At 43.6% G+C, this 23,839-nt stretch overlaps 1 protein-coding gene across 9 annotated transcripts in view; it reads right to left on the minus strand.

Moving 5' to 3' along the window:
- The window catches only part of OSBPL8 (oxysterol binding protein like 8), a 193,495-nt gene that overhangs the window by 47,285 nt on the left and 122,371 nt on the right, over positions 1-23,839 (minus strand). For 2 of the 9 annotated variants that reach the window (XM_066591678.1, XM_066591674.1), the window contains exon 1: positions 4,687-4,900. The exons of 4 other annotated variants lie outside the window; for them this stretch is intronic. The gene's annotated coding sequence lies outside the window, so the exon portion shown is untranslated. Of the gene's footprint in view, positions 1-4,686; positions 4,901-23,839 lie in introns of those variants that run through there. 3 more of the 9 variants (XM_066591679.1, XM_066591677.1, XM_066591675.1) reach the window with 3 other exon arrangements.

A 23,839-nucleotide genomic window follows, 5' to 3' on the forward strand; every position in this document is an offset into this window, starting at 1 on the left:
ATTTGAATATGCTTTTAATCTGCAAACAATATTTCTTTCCCATTAAAAAAAATAAAGTCTAAGAAAGAAAAAGAATTAAAGAAAAAAAAAAACCCAGACGCTCATGCTTCGTTTCTACAATCACAACAGGCAGCCCAGATGTCAACCTAAACCTCAATCTGCCAACGTACACAGAGTAAGGCAGCGCTCACATCTGTGCTGGCACCTTCATCGCAGACCGGCACAAAATACCAGAAGAAAAGGAAAAATACTGCACCAAGCGATTCTTCGTCCGCTAAAATGACGGGCAGCTGAGCGGAAACCAAACGCACCCCTTTATAGTCAATGGGGTCCATTCGGCGCGGTGCGGTTCTGCCATAAGGCGGATCTGTTCGGCCATGGGGATTCTATAAAGCAGCAGGACAATAGAACCCCCCGACAGATGTGAAAGCAGCTTTAGGAAGATTATACTATACTTTGGCTTTCTCTGGCCTCAAGATCTAAAACTGAAAATAAAAAAAGTTTGGCTAAACGCTGTAATCACCCCATGCCATGCTCAGAAGGGGTCCACGATGTGGAATCATGGGCACTGGTTGATTTTATTTCCATCACAAAACCGCTTAGACTGGCTAAGCGAGGACCATTATGTCATGTCCATGTGTTGTCAATAGGCTGTGGATTTTCCTCCACGGATATATAGCACCAGCAAAGTGGATGGGATTAAACTAAATCTCATCAACATGCGCCAAAAAAAAAAAAAAAAATCCACAGCACCTATGGTGCAGATCTGATGTCTGCAGCAGGTCAATTTAGGAAGGATTTTTACTGCAAAATGTACCTTTCTTTCAATGAGCAGGGTGAGATCCATGCCAAATCCACATCAAAATAGTCTTCAATCCACATGTAACACATGTGGATTTTCCCATGAAACCATGGCAAGATCCGCTCCGGATTTACTGCTGCAGAAAATGCGGTCTCTGCAGACATACCCCTAGGGTGAATTCATACATGGCAGGTTGGTTGCAGAAGTGTACATGACTGTGGTATACCGCCAAACAGGGCTGGAAGAAATCCATGTACTTTCCTCCTGAACAAGCCCATCCAGATGAGTGGAACAGATATTCACTTGTAGAAATGTTTGCAACACGTTTGCTAACTATGAATTCACTTTAAGGCTGGCTGCACATGAACGAGTCGGATTTTGCATTTGGAGCCCACCGAGGAATCTGGTTCTGACCCCAGCCGGTGACCCACGTACCTGCAAACTCTGTATAGCGGATGACCACAGACACCCAATATCTGTCATGCACAGAACAGATTTTTTTTCCTGTGCCATTGCTAGGCGATGACATGGGTACCCGCAGCCTTTCCGCAACGTCAATTGCAGATGGGCTGCTGGTTGGACGGCTTCCATTGGCTTTAATGGAGGCCATTTGTGCAGATTCTGCACAAAAATAGAACATGCTGCGATTTTAAATCTGCTTGCAGAAATCGCAATTGCTATCCGCTCATCTGAGGGGATATGCAAAGTTCTAGCTTTCTAATAGGCGCGGAATACCGCATATTGTCCGTGCGACTGACAATCGCAATTGAAATCTGGTTGTGTGAAGCAGGCCAAAAAAACCCCAAACTATATATCTCTATCATGCTGATCTCGTTATGAAATCCATTACAAAATGGATCACAATGAATGGGTCATGTTCCTGTATAAATGGAAGCCGTGGTGCCAAGAGAATCACTCCATTTTTTTCCTGAACACAATGCCTGCTAGAAAAACTCTTCAGCGTCCGGTCTACGTCATCTCCCCATGTCTCAGCCCCTATGACACATGGACAGTACTGTGGAATATTAGCGGTTACTGTAGTAACATCTATATTTTCTCTGGCATTTAACTAGCTTGTTCATAGCATTTCATATTAGAGGAGATCAAGCCTTTTATAACCAAGAATATAAAGCATAAACAACAATGATGCAACTGGTCCAAGAAAATGGATGTAGCTCCAGATGAACAGACAATACTAAAAATGGAAGCTGGGGCGAGGCGGCCAAGCTTCTGACCTCGTACACATGTATAATTGGCCAAGACATCTTGTACCTACAGTAGATTTCCACCTACAGAAAGACTCGGATTCTTTACAAGTATGCTCTCAATCAATAATACAGCACACCATCAATGAAGCATGTTACCCGGGAGAGAAGATGTATTGATTTTTTCTTTTAAAGAGTCTTTGAAGAGAACTCGGCTCTTTTAATGGCATCAGCTGGAATCCAACAATATCTGAGTGCAGAGCTGAATAAACCGCTTCAGAAAATATATGTAACACAGCCAACTAGATTTGGTAAAAACCCGAAAAAGTTTCTACCAACTCAGCAACACAGAAAATTGCCAGTAACTTCCAAAAATGTATTGCAGCCACCTCTACAAGGTAGACAAAAGACTACGCCTATATCACTCCATCAAAGCCTTGTACACCTCAAGAACAACATGCTGAGACCATAAAACAAATCAAAGGGAATCTCTTCTTTAGCGATTGTCTATCAGCGCCCATAAGTGCTGCTCATAACCAGTCATCCGCATCTAGTCAATTTGACTAGGAATCGTCGCCTGCACAAAGGATTTGCATGATTTGCCTGCCTCGCCTGTTTGATTTGTATTGTAAGCGAATATAAATGTGAAGGTCTATAAGTCAGAGCAAAAGCCAATCACATGCCAGGAAAGTTTACAAGAAGTCAATAAGTATTGACCATTGACCCTCCCTCCAGTGAGCCGGAAAGGTTTACTTAAGATAATTAGTATATCTTGAGTAAAGGAGTTAAGTCTAGTACTATATTTTCGAGCCTCAGCATCCACTTAGCTTGTAGAGATCAGATAGGGTTATTTCGTATATAGTTAGGGGATTTCGTAAACAGCTGATATCCAGTTCAGAGGCGGACTATTATAAACCCCCAAACAGCCTGTTCAACCTTCCATAATAATCAACCAACAACCCACTATTACCGCTAGGGAGGCCCTCAACAGTTTCACTTTTTGAAAAACTTTCTAAATGAAATGGTAAATAAAATTATTTTAGCAACATTCACACCTGCGTTGGGCTTTCTGGCACAATTCAGTCTGCTTCATTTTTGAAAGTTTTTAGCCTTTCTCCCCATCGCTTTCAGTGGGTTTTGCGGGAAAAAAAAAAAGTATGTTGCTGTCCATTTGCTTGCTTTTAGTTAACACGGCAACCTAATGGCAACCTTAATCATAAAAAGGAAGCATACAGACAGCAAACAGGGTTTTGAAAACCCATTGAAAGCAATGGGGACAAGCGGGAATGTTTAATTTTGTTTTTCTGCTCCCAAAATAGAAGAGACAGTATTGTGCTGGAAAGCCCCCAGGGAAGATGTGAACGCGGCCCTACACAGACTGGCAAAATTAATCATTACTAATAACTGGCTTTATTAGGTTTTTTTCAGATAGCGGTTTTCACTATGTCCTTGGTCTCCATTTTAGGATTCAGCCCTACTCCCCAAAAATAGCATTCAGATGGAACCATTGGCTTAAACCAGTCAAATGTGTGCCGACTATACTTTTGTCCTCCTAAAATGCTGGAAAGGAACGGAAACAGGGTAAATGGAGACCCGAGTGGTTCTCTTTGACACATTGCCTATGATTCCATCTGAATGCCGTTTTCCACGATACGGACGGAGTTGATGGAAAATAGAGGAAGTAGCGAAAATCGCTGCATGGAAAAAGACTTAAAAATGGACTGTATGAAAAATAGTGGCTTTTCAAGAACAAAGGTCAGCCTTCCTTTCAGCCTGACTGTATATATATCACTCAAAACAAGCCCTGATCTTATCTGTAGATCTGACACCAAAGAAGTCGGAAGTGAAAGAATTCTCACGAAACTCCTTAACTGCAATAAAGAGGCAGCAACATGCAAGTGACAGCTAAATGGTCTGAAAGAGGTGTCAAAAGCCCAGGCATCATCTGCTGAATACTGAGAGGTCCACACTGTGGGGGAGAAGCTGAAGAACAGCCGCAGACAGCTGGGCACATACCGTTGGATACGTGGTACAAATTTCTCAGCAGATATCGGAGAACTATATAACCTTTACATATATCTACAAATTAAAGCTTCCATGGGTGATCTACAATCATTCCGACATCCACGTACAGAAGCTTCCGTACCTTTAACCCACAAGGTACATGAATAAAAACAGCAAAAGGAAATACAAAGACGGGTCGATAATCGCAGGGGAGAAAATCTATACTGTCTAACCCCCTCTTTCATGCCTATAATACTTAACAAACATGCACATAGGTTACAGAGGGGATAAACTAAAGCTGACAGCTGCCTGCTTAAAAATACTACCACGTTGTCATATGGCAGAGACTGCTTCAAGATGTGCCAAGGACTACGCAATAATAAGAAAAAAGATGGAGGGATACTTTTAAACCCGACATAGAAACTTTTTTTCTTCATTTGTTGCCAGTCTCAGTCATACATATACATCTAGGAATGACAATGTCATCATCCCAGGACAGGAGTGAGACATCTGACAGGTCAGATTAAAGTAGGTGGAAGAGTGGTAAGTTGTCTACCCATGCAAGCAAGCACACAAGCACACAGACTTCCTTGCAAGCGGGTGAAATCACTGCAGCTGTGACTGACACACGCACACTGTTGCAGGAATCAACAAGCAGTTGTGCTATCTACTTGCCTTCAGTTGTCAGTGCTTGGTCTATCAAGGGCAGCAGAAATGCACAAGGAAAAGAGTGTTCATGCCGCAGGATTAAGCTGGCTGCTATGCTCTCGCAGCGCACATTCCTAGGAAGAAATTCCCCTCCTTACCCACTAATCCTGGAGAGTGGGCATGCTTCTACTGAGAAGCAATGCCAGGAGAACTGAAGGCTCTGGCTCTGTGTGATTATGGTTGAGAGGCTACTCTCCAGACACTCGGCTCCCTCCTCCGCTCCTCCCATCTTAGATACGTGGACTTCTTCTCTGATCATATTTCCCTTCTAATGATCCAGGCAGCACACACTGCCTTGCCAGTAACGTTAGCTAAGCAGGGCAAGTAGGTCAGGAGCAGCACTCACTGCTGGCACTACCAATGCTACTCAGCAACAAGTGAGAAAATAACTTTGCGTCCCCCTCCAAGTATGTCCACTGTGGTCGGCATCACTTTTACATCTAATGTGGCAGATAAACACCAGTCACCGGCAGCTGCATGTTGTTACATTGTTTCAGAAATGGGCTCAGTCTATTATATAGTTTCCAACTTTTCTTCCAGTTTAATCCATGAAGAGTTCTCTATATAAATAACACAATACATACAACACAGTAAGTGGAACTTCACAATGACTCTCTTGTACGCTCTTCTCTATTTCATACTATAGCCCATTGTACTAAACGGTTACCACTTTTATGCATAGAACGTTACAACAGCCAATTCACTATAAAACAAATGGCCAACCAAGTCCTTACATTCTTGGCACATTGTTACTCAGACTTCTCATCCACAGCTAAAAATATATGTCTCCAATCAAAAACTATGAAGATTGCCTCTCTTCTTTGCTACAGTAGTCATTCAGGATTTAGGAAAAGCCTGGCAAAAAAACTGAAGACTAATGAAGGCAGTATAGCCATCACGCAGCTTTCCCAGAAACCTAAATCACAATTGCGTAGAATATTTTAAGGGGTTTTTCAACTTAAAAAGGAAAAAAAAAATTACAGAAGACAAGAAATGGTTAAACATGAATCATACGCGCCACTTTGATCCCTGCTGGTCTAGTGCTGCCACTCCTGTCCCCAGTGCTGGTATGTGTTTATATTGGCCACAGCAGTGAAATTCCATACACACGTGATCGCCGCAGCCAATCACTGGCCCAGGAGTATACACAGCTCAAGACCACTGAGGTCAGTGATTGGCTGCAGCGGTCACATGACTATATGGACACGTCATCACTGCTGCATTGCTGGATAGAAGGGCATTGGAGTGGTGAGTACAACATTGTTTATTATGTTTAACCCCGTCCTGCCCTGTGTAATTCTGCGGCGGGATTTCCCACGGAATTTCCGCCCCTGGAAGCTGCCACATGATTGCGTTAACAAACGCAATCCTATGCAGCTGGCCGCGATTTGGCCAAGCGAAATCTCGCGCGGCAAACAAATCGCTGCGAGCCCCGCACAGAAACGTCACTCACTGGCCCCGCTCTCCGCATGCGCCGGCTGCCGGCACATGAAAGGGTCAGGGCCGCGGAAGAGGTGAGTGCCGCGCTGCTCTCAGCAGATGCTCGGGTTGGGGCCCGCTGCGAGAATTCTCGTAGCCGGATGCAACCTGGCCGTCTGCAGGCGGCCTTAGTCAGAAAACACCTAGATGGAAAGAGATAAGATTCTGTACCATATTTTGGTTTTACATGGATTTGCTGCTTACCAATCAAGCTTTTTTTCTAATACCTTTCTGTATTGATTCACTTCATAATGTGTAGGGGTCGAAGCAGCTTTTTCCCTTTACACAAATCTAGAATAAAAATAGTGAGTTACAACTACTGAAATTATTTCTCTCTCTGTATGAGTCGCATAATAGGCTGATATATAAAATGAGGCAGCTCGGATTGGGTGAAAACGTGTGTATCTGGGTAAAGAACTGGCTCAGAGATAGAAAGCGGAGGGTGGTAATAAATGGCTCATACTCTGATTGGGCCACCGTCGCTAGTGGGGTGCCACAGGGTTCCGTATTAGGCCCCATTCTGTACAATATATTTATTAATGACCTGATAGAGGGGCTGCACAGCAAAATATCTATATTTGCAGATGACACAAAATTATACAATATAATCAATGCAACGGAGGACAAGGTGCGGCTACAAACGGACCTGGATAAGATGGGGGCTTGGGCAGAAAAATGGCAAATGAAATTCAATGTTAATTAATGTAAGGTTATGCACATGGGCAGGAGAAACGGATGTCACCAATATACACTAAATGGGATACCAGTAGGGAAAAGTGATATTTAAAAAAGACCTGGGGCTACTTGTGGGCTGTAAATTAAACTGGAGTAACCAATGCCAATCAGCTGCTGCAAAAGCTAATAGTCTTGGGGTGTATTAAAAGAGGTATAGGGGCGAGAACATTATTCTTCCACTATATAAAGCACTTGTCAGGTCCCACATGGAATACTGTGTACAGTTCTGGTCACCGGAGCTCAGGAAAGATGTTACAGCGCTTGAGGGGTTCAAAGAAGGGCGACTAAACTCATACATAGAATGAAGGGACTGGAATACCCAGAGAGACTATCAAAATTGGGACTATTTACCTGGGAAAAAAAGACGGCTAAGTGGTGATCAAATAACTCTGTATAAATACATGAGGGGACAATACAAGGACCTCTCCCATGATCTGTTTATACCCAGGACTATGACGGAAAGAAGAGGGCATCCGCTACGTCTAGAAGAAAGCAGGTTTCATCGCCAACACAGAAGGAGGTTCTTTACAGTAAGAGCAGTGAGACTGTGGAACTCTCTGCCTGAGGATGTGGTGATGGCAAAATCCATAGAGGAGTTTAAAAGGGGACTTGATGTCTTTCTAGAACAAAAGGATATTACAGGATATAGATTTTAGGTGACCAGAGGGATGTTGATCTGGGTATACAGGCAGGTAGGAACTACTAGAGGTTGATCCAGGGATTAGTCTGTCTGCCATTAGGGAGTCGGGAAGGAGTTTTCCCCCCAATAGGGCTAATTGGCTTCTGCCTCTTGTTTTTTTTTGCCTTCCTCTGGATCAACAAGGTTAAATAGGCCGAACTAGATGGACACTGTCTTCATTCGGCCTTACATACTATGTTACTATGCTCTGCTTTTGTCTCCCTTCCCTCTACATAGACTGCTATTGACAGATGAGACCCCCTCCCTGTTATCAGTCTTGTTATTTCTGCTATTAGAGATGGACTTCACTGGCTGTAGGCAAATAAGAAGGGAGAACCCTATAGTGCCCACTACTTGGCAAGGATTTTTCAGCATAAAATCATCATCATCGTAGATAACTAGCTAAAATGAAAATTGCTTTATCACATTGGCTATCACATAATCACAAGTTTATCAAAAAGTTAGCCATTGCTTAAGATGGAATTTTACAACTACTAATTTTACAACTCAACACTACAATTGTCTTTGGTAAGCTTCTCTGGTGGAGAATGCTGGCAGTAAAGGCCCATTTACACGGTGCGATGATGGCTCAAATGACAGTTTGAGTGACAGCTTTAAGCGATCATTTTGTAGAAACTATAAAGTAGCTACTCAGCTACTTAATAGCTATTTAGGATGCAAATGAAGCCTTTCACTGAATGCAGTTAATAGCTAGAGGGCTCTTATCTTCTTTCAGCTCCTTTGTTTTCCAACAGGTTCAATACTATTAGTACTACCCGCCGAGAACTCTGTGTGCGGTTTTTAGGCTGGCTTGAATTGTGCATGAAAAGTGCACGATGGACGCGCATTTAGACGCAATCGCTTTTGAGCGATTATCACTCCGTGTAAACGGGCCTTAGCAATATTTTCATTTAAGGGCTCTTTCACATCAGCGTTAGGGGATTTATTTCTCCTGCTCCGTTCCGGAACCAGGAAACAGCACCCCGTGGTAAAATGGTTTTCTCTTATGATGGAACAGAATGGCACCAAACGGCCCTCCATTGACTAGTCCATTCAATTTTCGGCCAGCAGTCTGGCATTGTGACGGGGTTTACAGGATGAAATAGCAGTTTTTCATCCTTTTTTCAATGCTGCGTTTACTGCAGTTTCAGCAGCGTTGTCATGCGCTTTTTACAATGTTTTAGCACAGCCAAGGACGCTTAAAAGAAATTAATACTCACTTGGCTGGTGCTGTCCGGGTCCCTGCCGCTGTTCTCCGGAGCTCCCGACACTAGTCATCGCCGACAGAGGATCTTTTGCTAGTGATGGCGTTTGAAGACCCCACCTCCAGCAAGAGACTGCTCTGATTTGGTGAGCCTGCTGAGTGTCAGCAGGCTCAGCCAATCACAGCCAGAGCTGGATGCACCAATCACAGCGCCGGTTCTGATTGGCAGAGCCAGCGCTCCTGAGCCAATCAGCGCAATCTCTTGCTAGGAGGTGGGGATTTCAATCCCTGTCACCAGCAATAGATGCTTTGTCTGAACAGCATCCGTGACCTAGACAGCGTCAGCTAGGTGAGTATTCCTTTTGCGTTTAGCACTGACAAAAACATGGTACCAAGTTGTGCCACGTTTTCAGCAAAGCTGAAACCGCTGCCCATTCATTTCAATGGGCGATGCATGGCTAAAAATGGCCAAAGATAGCACATGCATCGCTGTCAAAGCGCAGCGTTTTGACGCTTGCGTGAACCGCCCCATTAAAATAAACAAGAGCATTTTACAGTGTTTAACGCAGTGCTGAAAAGGCAGCCATAAACGCTGTACAAAAACGTCTGTGTGAGGGAGGCCTAAATGGAAGGAATGGACTTAAAACACAAAGTTTGGGGTTTCTTTAATTTACAATTACGTTTCAATTAAAAGTACATTTTAACGAGCTGGTCAATTGTTTGGACTATTCGATTACATGTTATTATCTTGGTAATACTGTACGTTGTAATGACTTACTGCTTTACATCCAGTGTATACGAACCAATTTACAATATTGTAGTTTATCCATCAGGTTTATGCAGTATCTTAATGCTACAGCGGACTTACTGGTTAAACATTTCTGAGACATGTAGGTCTGCTACATGGGTAACAGATAGTGGATGACAGTCATTACCGTGCTCAGAGATTTTTTACACTGCTTTCATAAGGCCCCGAGCAGTCCCATTGACACTACTGCTGCTGTCCGCGGGCCCTGCCCCGGTGTCAGTCTTTCATAAGGTGACAAGTAAACAAGACTCTATCCTGCCTTAGGAGTCTAGCGAGCAGGTATTTGCATCGGGAGCATTACTCAACAATGTAGACCAAGCCAATGAAACGCAATTCTTGTACCCGGAGCCTGTCTGCTTTGGTTGATATACAGCAGGATCTCTTAAACACTTCTCTTACATATGAATAGCCAATTTCTTTTGGATGTTAGGGAGCAGATTACACACATTTCTCTGGGCTCTGCCCTGCTATTTAACTAGTTCATGCACCTGCATGGTGGGGTTTGCAGCTGCATGCCCGTCTGCTACTGACAAATGATCCTGGTGGAAACAAAACTCCTTCACCTTACCGCTTATTCAAATACGCTCATATAAGAATCAACGTTGACCTATTTTATGAATACATGCAACCCATTGCAGAACATATAAAGAAACAAAACAAATATAATAAGCATAGCAAACACAATATCATAATCAACAACCACCAGACCCTACAGTATCTGCCATGGAGGCATAACTCAAACTCAAGTTAAAGGGATTATGTCACCATCTTTTGCAGCACAAGGTAGTGACAGTCACACATAATTATAGTCACTTAATACAATGTATCTATACTAAGACCTCGCTCACACAGGCATTTTTGCCGACCGAGCATCTGTTGCTAGTGACGGTGTTTGAAGACCCCGCCTCCAGCAAGAGATTGCTCTGATTGTCTGAGCCAGCGCCAGATGCTCCAATCACAGCCATTTAACGAATGGCTGTGATTGGGGTGTCCAGCGCTGGCTGTGATTGGCTGAGCCAGCTTTTTCAGCCAATCAGAGCAATCTCTCGCTGGAGGCGGGGTCTATCGGCGATGGCAAGTGCCCAGAGCTTTAGAGAGTAGCAGCAGGTACCCAGTCGGCGCCAGCTAGGAGAGTATTAATTTTTGTTTTTCAGCTTCGCTGGTGGTGTTTTCATATTTGCTTAAAACGCAGCCAAAATGTTGTCAAAAATCCATGACAAAGCTGCTGAAAACTGCAGTAAATGCAGCATCGAAAAACGCTGCGTTTCTAAAAAATGCCTGTGTGAGGGAGGCCTTAGAGTTATCCAGCTCTAAATGATGGACGGCCTATCCATAGGAGAGGCCATCAATAGCTGATCAGCAGGAGTTGGTCATCCAGGACCGTTGCCAATCAATTGTTCCCCGAGCCACAGTCCACACACCACAAGTGTCAAACTCAAGGCCCGCAGGCTGAATCGGGCCTGCCACATGATTTTATGTGGCCCTTGACGAGGTCCACATGCAAAAGGACTGGTTTTCCATTTTCGCCAGAGGACGCAGCCAGTGTTTGGAAGAGGAGGTGGCGCCAGCACAGGGAGCGAGTGCCATTTTGTAATCTGAACACTGGGGGCGCAATTCAACATATCTCTGTCCAACAACTCACAGGAGGTGGCACAGCTGTGACAGGCCGACCCAGACACCCTCCAAGTTAGGAATCTCTATGCTAAGGAGGTGGAAGAGGAAAATGCCATCAGAGCACGTAGAGCTCCTTAGCCATGTTAAGGAGTACTTACAATTAGGGCTCATTCACACCGGCGTATGCAGTTTCAAGCCGTGAAATATGCTTTCACACACAGTAACTTTGTGTATTTACAGTCTACTTGGACCTTTTTACCTTTTTTCTCTTTTTGCACGCACAGTCACTGTGTCTTTCACATGCAACCCCCACCCCCACCCCCACCCACACAAAAAACCGCAAGTAGGTCGCTAGATTTCTCCTGCCTTCATGCACAAGTATGTAGCGAATATATATTATGCCTATTGACTGTGTATTTATGCGATCCCATTGACTTTAATGGGCAATTTTAACCCGTAATACGGACCAAAATGGGAAATGTTGCAATTTTCTTTTTCACACTCACAAAATACCCCACTGCAAATCAATGTGGATTAAGCTGTGCGTAAAAGATACATGCGGAATATGGCTTTGTGAATGAGCCCTTATAAAACAGCCCTTTGAAGGCAACCATAATACGGATGTAGTCCTTGCTAAAAATGACCCCCTGCCATACACAATGCAGTACCCCTGCACAGCTCCCATTTACTTCCAACTGCAAACGACTGTGTGTATGTATATGTGTGTGCATATATATATATATAAATATAAAAATCAATCACACAACCCAATTTACACATCCTATTGCTCCGATACACCAAGTCCTGGATTGCAAGCTGTTTAGAGCAGGGCCTTTGTTTCTATTGTAGGTTTTGCTACAATTACCCCATATCCTTCAGCTTGTACTCTAGACGTCAGCGCCCTGATAAACCACTTATCATAGCAAATTTCTTTACTCTTAAAAAAAATCAAACATTATGTACTGCCAAATGTCTACTTTCCAAGCCATTTACTTTGCTCAATACTAAAGCTGCAATTACAACAGAAACCCGGCCGGCCTATTTTTTGACATGTTAGTACTTTTTTTCTGCAAGGAAAAGAAAAATCTGTTATGAAAGCCTTTCGGATTGCTATCCATCTTTAAACCCCCAATACGATGAGATTGCCATTTTAATGCATATGCCAGGATGAATTCCGAGCGGCAGAGGATTGAGGGAGGTTTTACATATTTTTAGGTTATGTCTCATAACAGAAAAAAACAAAATTTTTTTGGAGCGCTTGCGTATAGAATGTCAAATATTAAAAATACTTCTCATGCCTCATGCCGTTTCCATGGAATCCATGACGAAAGAAACTGAACTCCTGAATGCTGTAAGCACATTTTATAAAGTCTAAAGAACAATTGACATCCTGCACCATTATGGCAATCTCCCTGAATAGCATTACACAGCCGTAAACTACGGCATGCAGTTAGCAGGAGGCGTCTGTCTACCTCCCAGAGAGGTGCGCGAGTGGGAGTACAGAACATCAAGCCCTCTTCTCTGCCCATAGGAAAGGCTTGGTTTCACCTCTCAGAGCAGATTGGAGAATCTCTATGTATGATAATGATTGCTCGTTCCCATTCTGCAGTCTGATTCTCTCCGGATCTTCAAAAACAGAAGCATTTATTTTGCTCAGATTATTATAGACCTTTTCCTAGATCCGTTCACACAGGGAGACATTGGTATTATATATTTGCTGATTGGCCCATTTTTTTGCTTTGTTACCCCTCAACGTCATGTGGTGTGTGAGCTTTATTAGGTCCAGCACTTCTGCCACGGTTCAGACTTCTAGGTCTCTGCACTGTGTAGTGAATGAGGTTCACAAAAAACATATTTTTAACAATTTGACTATTCTGGTAAAATAACAAACAAAAACACAAAGCAAACTGGCCAAGGCCTTACCTAGTAATAGTATATATTATACATGGTATATTAGTGGAAACCATCTCATTTTTTACTTTTCGCAGTGGCACAGAATTTGCTGTTAGCAGTTCTGTCCTGGCCGATGGTTAGTGAGAAGTAATCACAGATTTAGATAGAATTGCCATGCATGCATTTAAATTTACATGTCAGTAATTACAAAAGTGTCATTGCCTTATACCCATGTGGCTATAGCATTGGCATACCACTTAGGACGCATGCACACGGCGGGTTGGATTCTGCGTGCGGAATCTGGCCCTGGCGGCAGCTGTGTCCGTGCGTACCTGCTGTCCTTTTCTCTTCTTTGTACTGCGGATGGTCCGCATGGCTCGCCATTGGATGTGCGTAGTACGGATTATTTTTCTTTTGAAACTCAACTGCGGAAGGGCCTCAGATCAGACGGCTTCCATTTACTTCAATGGAAGCCATCCGCTCAAAAATGGAGCATGCTGCAATTTTTCATCCATGAGCGGAAACCGCAATTGCTGCGAAATCCAGAGGCGGTCAACCCGCTCCGGATTCCGCGATGCAAATCCACCTGGTACATGAGGACCTAAATGAGGTTACCTGCCCAAAGCCAACACTTCCTCCCTGGTGTGCTGGATGATAAGCCCTGGCATAGGGACATTATGTCATTCTGCATGATCATTTCCATATTCTAACTAACACTTGTTATTATATGGAATTAGAAGAAGTGAGATTTAGATTCCTAGGATGAACTGTCAGAGGGAAGGATGTATTGTCATGGGGACACTAAGTCAGAGGAGCCTGTAACGTCAAGGATATATAGTATTCGCAGAGGTTTGCACAGGTTTTTGAGCCAAAGCCAAAGTGGTTCCAACAGGAAGGAGAACGCCTTACTTTAGATTTCTCATAACTTTTGAATCTACTTCTGGCTTTGGTTAAAAAATTTAAAAAAAACTGCATAAAAACTACATGAAATATTGTTAAAAGAACTTCACCATCCCCACCCTTCCCCTCAAAAAAATTAATATTTGGGGGACCATCCATGTAATAGTTTTAGTAGTTGTCAATTAAGCAGAGAAATGACCAAACATTACTTGGAATAGGACATGTTCAACTGAATAACTTTACACAAGTAACCATTAAAGGGTCTTCCAGGAGTAAGTTAGGTCATCAATATCTGATCGATGGGAATCCACCATTTGAGGACCCCCAGTGATCAGGTGTGTGGAGTAGCTGCAGCGCTTGGGCGAGTGCCACGGCCACTTCACTGTATACCAGCACAGTGCTGTACATGTCATAGCAGCTCAATCTTATTCACTTCAATGGAACTGAGCTTCTCTTGGGCCTCATGTCCACGGCATGCGCGGATTCCATGCAGGGAATCCAGCACTGCCACGGCCAGCAAGCCCTGCTTACCTGCATTTCACCAGCAGCGGCGTCCACATGGAACCCTCCATTTCCAGGTTTGCTGTACTGTGCATGGTCCTCATGGCTTGCCATCGGACATGCGCAGTACAGTTTTTCGTTTCTTTTTAAATCTCCTGCTTTCCAGCGGCATGTCCGCAGTGTCAGCTGCGAGTATGCGGCGGATCGGACGGCTTCCATCGAAGCAGTTTGTGCGGGATCCACACTAAAATGGAGCATGCTGTGATTTGTTTTCTGGTCCAAAAGGTCCGCAAATCAAATCCGCACGTTTTAATCCTTTTTTTGCATGCCCATGCATCTCTATAGGCGGCTTGATTTGCAGATCTTGTCAGACTCCCAAGCTGCGGACCCCACCAATCTAAAGCTGATGACCTATCCTGAGCTTCAATAAGATGTTAGTGCATGGAGAGATGGTTCATATTATATCAAGGACAGAATAATTATAATGTATATTATTAAACCATCAGTGAGAAAAAGAGGATCTGAAAACTACTACACAATTAATGAAGATGCGCCTTAGTAAGGGGAAGCCTAGGAGGTCAATTCAAGCTCCATACTGAGGAAGATACATTCTGAGTAGTTCCCCAATATAAAAATATGATCAAATAGTCAAAATCAATCTTTTACACAAGAGAGAACAAGTCAGATTATAACCTGTAGAGCGAATGCAAACTGAAATCATACCATACAAGCCATTACCAATTAAACTACATGGCCAAAACTAAACGGGTAATGGACCGTCACACCAATGTGTACTTGTAGGATTATCTCATTCCAAAACCATCACTATTAAAAGCAACTGTCAGTTTACTTACAGATTACGAATAAGCCATTGTGTGTACAGCAATTCTAGGCATTATATAACTTATATCTTGCATTTTTTGACAGCTTTACTCTTCTGTTAGCTCCATATCGAATTGTCAGTTTTCTCTGACCCCAGCCCCAAGAAGGATGGAGACTAGACGCCATGATGTCTCGCATGCACAGCACCTGCTTCACTCTCATATACACACGTCGGACATTAATATAGAGCACTTAGGGTGCATTTACACGGGTGATCTTCTCGTAAGATGCACCGAGATTGCAGGGGGGGAAAGACATTGTTCTTAATCGATCTTTCTGCATATGCGATATGCAGTTGCAGCATGTCCAATTTTGGCGCGATTCTGTTTAAGGATTGCCCAGTCTTCCTTATGGGAGCAACAACTAAAAAAAAAACCAAAAAAAACCCACAAACATCACACGCATGTAAAAGAGTGCAATGTAATGCGCTTTTGCTCCCATAATGGGCGGTTTTCATGCATATTTTTTCAGATGCGTGAAAATTGCAATTCTGTTTCCCCCCTCACAAAGCTCATTGCACTCATACAAATTATTGGCAAGTGCAATATCTGTCCGAGTTTCTTGGACTGCTATCGCACTCCCCCGTGGCTGACCCATATAAATGCACCCTACTGAGCAGTTTTTCGGCAAACCCAGCCCTCAGGTGAAACAGAACATTTACTAGAAGCAGCAGTATCTGTGCATCCGTTTCTCGGCTTGCATTGTTGGCTCTGACATGAACTCTGCCTTCTTCGCGGAATTTGATCTAGGTGGTTCAGCTTTTCCCTGCTCTGCTATGTCACTCACCAGTGAAGAAATGGTTAATCTTTTCTGTTTTGGCCTTCACCACTCATCACCTGTTTGGTACTTTCAGTTGGTAAAGCTCCAATGTTCCTGTGTCTGTTCCTCTGTCCTGGTTTCTGCCTTGTTCTTTTCCTGACCCCAAGACACCTAGAATGGTAGAGCTGGAAGAGACCTCTAGGTTCTTTGGGTCCAACCCCCTGCTCAGTGCAGGATTCAATGCCCGCCTGCTCCACGTTCTGTTCCTGTGTTGTTGTTCTTTTGATTGGAGTCTCCATTGTTAAGACTCCCGTTTGGATTCAAGTTTTCTTTTTCCAAGCATCTTGCCACCTGTGTCTGTCATCCCTGCAAGGTCTCACCCTCAACAAGACCACATCTTGCCCAGGGAGCCCTCGCCCCGTTACAGCTCCAGTAAAGATTCCCTGAATCCAGTAAGTGACCACTGGATGATGCAGGGAAAGAGTGCACCTTTCTGCATTATGATATAGTGCAAACATTATGTAGACGTAGCTTATTGATTTATTAGGGAAAAAAAGTAAAAACATTGGTTACTTTTAAAAATCTAAATGTCACAAAACCCAATTCTGGAATATAACCTTCAACAGTTCTAATTAACCAGAACTGTATCATCACAGTAATTAAATTATGTATCATTGCAAAGCAAAGGAGTTTGAGTTTAAAATGAAAATCTGGAGAGTTTAAAATGAAAATCTGGAGCATTAAAAGCAATCTCAACCAATCAGAAACCAGAAAAACAATTCAATTCTAAGCACAAAAGAATTAGCGTCCAAATTTTACGTACGGAATCTAATTCTCTCACTTTTCGATGTAATTTGGCACGAGCATTGATTATGTCATAAATAGGAAAAGTTAATAGAATTGAATAATGGAGTTGGGACCCATTAGCTTTTCCTATTTATGACATAATCAATGCTCGTGCCAAATTTCAAGTTTCTATGACATTGGGAAGTGAGAGAATTAGATTCCGTACGTAAAATTTGGACGCTAATTCTTTTGCGCTTAGAATTGAATAATCGAGTTGGGACCTAAGAGTAAAAAAATTAGCGTCCAAATTTTACGTACGGAATCTAATTTTCTCGCTTCCCAATGTCATAGAAACTTGAAATTTGGCACGAGCATTGAATATGTCATAAATAGGAAAAGCTAATGGGTCCCAACTCTATTATTCAATTCTAAGCGCAAAAGAATTAGCGTTCAAATTTTACTTACGGAATCTAATTCTCTCACTTCCTGATGTCATCCATCTATCTATCTATAAATGTGTCTGTCTGTCATGCATTACTACACCATTCATCCAATCGCCATGAAAATTTGGGAAGTTGTTGAGTACACTCCTGGGAAGATTACTGGCATAGTACAACTATCCTACGATAGGTGGCGGCGTGTGAGCATCGTCGACAGTTATGCCCCCCAGATAAAGATCGTTTGATTTCCATCTCAAGCTGTTATGTATTATACCACTGAGGTAACATGAAAGCTGCGCTGTGATTGATTGTTATATATTATACCACTGAGGTAACTTGAAAGCTGCGCTGTGATTGGTTGTTATCTAGATATATAAAAACGAATGTATGTATGTATGTCTGTCTTCGCAGCAACGCGCGACGGGTAATCTAGTATTGTATAAAACTTATTAACATTTCTTGGGAGGTGGGGTGGGAATAGAAAAATTCCATCATTGTTTTTGTGTTTTGTTTTTACGGCACTCACCATTCGGTAAAAACAACATGATTCTTATCAGAATCAGCACGATTACTGCAATACCATTTTTTTTTTACTACAGCACCTTAACAACACACTCACACAGGACTGATTTCAACGTGGCGCTCGCTTCGGCAAAGTGTAACCTTGGGTGGAGTGAGGTTATGCTCTGCCATAGGTGGCAATAGATTAATTCAAGGGGCCATAAAAGGGGTGTCTTATTAATACTTGGGTCAACACAGGGGGTTCTATAGGTAGTTGAACCACACATTGGCATCTATGTTCACTAAGTTTTTTTTTTTTTTTTTGCGAACCCAGTTTTCCGTTGCTTGTGACAAAACAGATATCACTCGGGTATTCTTGTGGGGTTTTTGCACGCGTCAAAAACATAATACACGGATGCATCACAGATAGCACATATGCGCCAAAAATGCATATACACATTTAGTGAAAATGGTGCATTCTTAACAGACAAAAATTGAATACGCCCACGTGACTGCGCCTTTAGTGGGGCCACAACATGCCCACAGTGGATGTACTGTTACTTAGTGGAACCACAGTAGCCATCAAACTACTAACGACCATTTGTCTGTGAGTGTGTGTGCGTCTAATGCTACGCCCCTGCTGATGTCATTGCTCTGCCCCCTGGTGACATCATTGAAGGTCCTGCAACATATATAAAACACAGAGTTTGACTGACAGAAGAACAACACAGTTAGGGCTTTTGAAAAGGGGAGGACAAAAATAACACACTGAGAATACAACTAAACTGCTATTCAGACAGAACACACTGACCTACCTCCATCACAGAGATCCGGGGGGCTAAAGGACCTGCGGTGATATCACTGCTGTGGGAGGAGCCAAGCTGTGTTTGTCTTGTGTGGTAATCAAGCTACTGTGTGTGTGTGAGATATGTGGGGATTATAATGCATGTACCATGTAGCAGAGCTCTGTTGCGCAATGTGCCAGCAGAAACACTGGTACTATAATTTCCTACACAACTCAGCAGTCCTGACAGAACACACTGCCCTACCGCCACCACAGAGATCCGGTAGGCTAAAGGACCTGTAGTGATGTCACTGCTGTGGGAGGAGCCAAGCTGTGTTTGTCTTGTGTGGTAATCAAGCTACTGGGTGTGTGATGTACCACCAGAAACAATGGGACTATAATTTCCTAATAATTACTAGTATTGTTACTATGGGGGGCAGTGAGAAGTTAATTAATGGTTTCAGCAGCAGAATTGGGAGATGTGTAGAAGCAAGTCATTGCCTTTAGAAATCTCAGTACTGTTCTGGACTCAGGGAAAAGAAAACAGAATACAAATGGTTCCAGGGACAACATTACCTGTGATCCCTGGAGGTAACTGCACTGTAATGACTATCACTGTGTAAAACCGGTATTGGAGTACATTATATGATAACTGAAGAGCCACAGTAAGGCTGACACACTTCTCTGAAATTGCACACATAGAGAAGAAATTTAGTTTATGGTTCTGTTGCTGTATTTATGTACTGAGCTTGGTTCTGGTGCTGTATTTATGTACTGAGCTTGGTTCTGGTGCCGTATTTATATTACAAGTTTGAATCTGATGCTGTATTTATATTATGAGCTTTCATGTTATGAGCTTCACCATGTCTTTCTAAGCTTAGGGTGGGCTGAGACTCATGGGCTGTGTGTTTGCCAGCCCCAGATAGTGCCTGTAGGTACAGTCCTTGGTAGATCTCCATTCACAGAATACATGCTGTTGCTAACAAGGCCAGCAGGATAATACAGATCTCTCCATGCCTATTATAGAAATCCTGCCTGTAAAAAAAGTTTAACAGGGAACTGTGGAGAGTGAAATTTCCTAATATGATAATTGTGTTGCCAAACTGGAACTTCACTTCAACCCCATTAAATATGCCGGTGAGGCACGTGTAGAAGTATTAGTCAGTTGAAGACAATACATTTCTTGTTGTAAGGCCCTTATGCAATACATAAACAAGTGTAACATGTGCTGCAGTTCCAGGATAATTACACAGGCATCCACAAACATGAATGGAAAGGTTTCCAGGAACGCGCTGGAAGGATGGGGGACTTCTATCATCTCCTCTGTTATGCTAAACCAGCTTCACTCCCATATCCCTGGACCATAAAATATAGGAAGATACTAATAGTTAAAGGAGATGTCCCGCGGCAGCAAGTGGGTCTATACACTTCTGTATGGCCATAATAATGCACTTTGTAATGTACATTGTGCATTAATTATGAGCCATACAGAAGTTATAAAAAGTTTTATACTTACCTGCTCCGTTGCTGGCGTCCTCGTCTCCATGGTGCCGACTAATTTTTGGCCTCCGATGGCCAAATTAGCCGCGCTTGCGCAGTCCGGGTCTTCAGCAGTCTTCTATGGAGCCGCTCGTGCCAGAGAGCGGCTCCGTGTAGCTCCGCCCCGTCACGTGCCGATTCCAGCCAATCAGGAGGCTGGAATCGGCAGTGGACCGCACAGAAGAGCTGCGGTCCACGAAGACAGAGGATCCCGGCGGCCATCTTCAGCAGGTGAGTATGAAGACGCCAGACCGCCGGGATTCAGGTAAGCGCTGTGCGGGTGGTTTTTTTAACCCCTGCATCGGGGTTGTCTCGCGCCGAACGGGGGGGGGGGTTTAAAAAAAAAAAAACCCGTTTCGGCGCGGGACATCTCCTTTAAGAACATTTTAAATATGCTGTGGAAAAACCGTGGGTACTCTTGGGCCCAATGTCCACAGGGAAATGTGAATTGTGGACAGTACAGTACAGCATGCAGATTTGTTTTGTGGACCTTTTGTTGCGGTTCCTGCACGGACGGCTTCCATTGCAGTCAATGGAAGCCGCCCGATCGGCAGCCCGTCCGCAATTGAATTGCGGATCGGCCGCGGATTCCGCAAAAAAAGCAGGAGATTTAGAAGAAAAAAAAAATCTCTTCCACACACATCCGCAGTGAACAGCCCGGAGAGGTAAGCACTGTCTTCGGCTGCGGGCAGGGTCAGATTCCGCTGCGGGCTCCCACATGGGGAATCCGACCCGCCCGTGGACATGAGGCTACATGTGGCGGATTTGTAACAGATTATACCTGTGGATTATTATATATGGCAAATGAATACGATATTACAAATATCAAATCTGCTTTATGCTCCTTCTGCTGCGGAAGTTACTGATTTTCCCGGAGGATTTCACCACATTCAGGGCTCATTCCCACAAGCGTGATTTCATAGCATATTACGCACATGATGCATGCCCGCATAGTACACAGTGAAGTAAATGAAAGTACATGGATTTGTATTGATCCAGTCACATTATTGTATATACATTGTGTGTAACCACGCGTACAGCATGCAGCATATTCTATTTCACTCGTACAGCCCTATTGTTCTCTATGAGCAGCGTAGTCAATGCTGTCCACACGCAGTGATAGCCAGCTCCAGTGGTGGTAAGACGCTGTGTGATTCACGCATACGACCCTGGGAATGAGCCCTGAGTGAAGCATGGATGAATCCACAGCAATCTGCCTTTAACAGATATAGATTTTTGCTGCAGATGGGCTGTGAGATTAGAGAGCAAAAACTCCATTTACTTATCCCTAGCTATACACATATTCCCAAACTGCTAATGAAAGGCGGCTATGCCTTTCTCAAAAGCCTCACATTGTGGAGAATGCAATGGAGACAGGGGCCCGGGAGCCTTAGGGGGCCCATCAGGCCTCTCTTCTCCATATAGGGAGCCCAGTACTATGAATAAAGCATTATAGTTGGGGGCCCTGTTACAGATTTTGCATTAGGGCCCAGGAGCTTCAAGCTTCGCCGATGGAGAGGTCTCTTTTGGCATATACTGTATGTATTGGCCAACACCACTCCCATCTCGAAAAAACCCTATTGGTATAACTGCTACTGAGTTCTACAGTATATTAGGGAATTCCCGACCATATGCCGATTGTAGACAGCACTCCTTTTATAAGTGGGAACAGTTTGCCAAGTGCTTACGGAAGTGCAGAAAATACAATTTCCCTTGCAGGCTGCAATGTACATATACTTGTATGCAGTCAGTGGAGCAGCACATCCAGACAGTCCGAGAACCAACAATGTATGCAGCACATCCAGACAGTCCGAGAACCAACAATGTATCAAGGAAGTGATGGAAAGGTTCACACTCCAATCCAGTGTACAATAAGTGTAAGGGTACTTTTACATGGGGCAACTGTTGGGCGCATGAGCAGCAGTCATTCAGTGAATGGAGGTGGAGTGCACCGGGGATCTCTTCCAGCCACCCGCCTCCATTCCCTGTGAACATTAGATGACCAACTGTCTGAGCGAGCGTTCACTCATTAGTCACTTTATTTCAGTGAGCAGAAACAAAGGGAACAGTGAATCATGAGTGATTCCTCACTCAGAAAGGCCCATTTAGACCCAACGATTCTCGCTCAAAAATCACACAAAGCAGTCTTCCGAGCGAGAATTGTTGGGTCTAACTGCACGGACATTGTGCAGTTTTCGTTAACGAGTTGTTCATTGTTCTCTTTTAGAATGCTGAAAGACAAGGATGAGCCTCATCAGTGCCGCGCGTGCGTTCTCAGGGGGATACTGCTGATACTATTGTTTCAGCTGGTATCCTGCTTGGAGAATACAGCTGGAGTATGAAGACGACAGAACTTGAGCTGTATTCTGCATACCCCGCTCGGAGCGCTCAGCTGTATACCAGCTGTGCGCTCCATGAACACAGCAGCAGTATGCAGAAGACAGTGCTGCAGCAGTGTTCTGCATACTCCGCTCGGAGCGCTCAGCTGGATACCAGCTGCGCGCTCCGTGAACACAGCAGGAGTATACAGAAGACAGCGCTGTGTAAGTATTTTAAGGCCGTTTTGACCAAAACACATTTCTACAGTGGCTGTTTGTGTCTTTCTTTTTATTAAAATATGAGACAAATGTTATGTGAGAGCCAATGGGGAAATAGTAAATGTAATGCACAGAGTTTCTTGGATCACTGGCTCTTTTTGTGATTGCAGTGGGCTGTCAGGTGCTCTTGCATAGGTTGCTCTATAGGATATGGAGAGGTCAGAACATAATGCATGTTAAAAATGCCTCAAAAAAAAAAAAAGGCCATCCAAACAAAAAAAAGCTTGCAAAAAAATACATCTAATATTCTTGCACCACACTGACTGCTTTGCGTGACCTTTGGTGGGTGATTTTGGTGTCATTAGATTTGTGACAGCCTCCGCCATAAAATCTGAGTTTGATACATTGAGTGATCTGTCAGGCCAGGGCAAAGCTCCTATGTTGAGTCTAGCGGCGCTGTTGTGCTTCAGCCAACAGCGCCGCTAGGGAGAGCCGAGCATTGCCAAGTGCCATTCATAGCAAGCAGTGGACAGCGACCAGTTGGAGAGAGCGAGAAAGATATGTAGGCTTTTTTATATTCGATATCTGCTCCAAATACAATGTGACCCTCTGAATACTCACCACATTTAGAGGTTAACAAGCACCATTTTCCCCAAACATTTTATGTTTGTGTAGCGATCATCCGGTCAATCTAGTGAAAACACTTCAAAATAAAGTGTTTAAAGGAAGCCTAAGGGCTGTGATTTCACCGCGTATTACACACGCAATGCACGGCTGCGAGATACACTGTGAATATAGTCAAAGTACATGGATTTTCACGAATCCGTTCACATTGGCGTGTAAACACTGTGTGTAGATACACGCGTAAAAAAGACTGCAGCATGCTCTATTTCACCACATAACGCTGACGATAATACATACACAACTCCGCTATGAGACAGAGTGGGGATTATTAAAAAAAAGCGAAAATAAAGTCACACTGCGCATGACAGCGTACATGAGATATACAGCCATGCACCGTGCACTCGCTGCCATACATGGTGATGGCCGGCTTTCACAGACCCATGCTGCGTTTTAAG

The sequence above is a fragment of the Eleutherodactylus coqui genome, chromosome 2, assembly GCF_035609145.1.
Source record: "Eleutherodactylus coqui strain aEleCoq1 chromosome 2, aEleCoq1.hap1, whole genome shotgun sequence".
Taxonomy (NCBI): domain Eukaryota; kingdom Metazoa; phylum Chordata; class Amphibia; order Anura; family Eleutherodactylidae; genus Eleutherodactylus; species Eleutherodactylus coqui.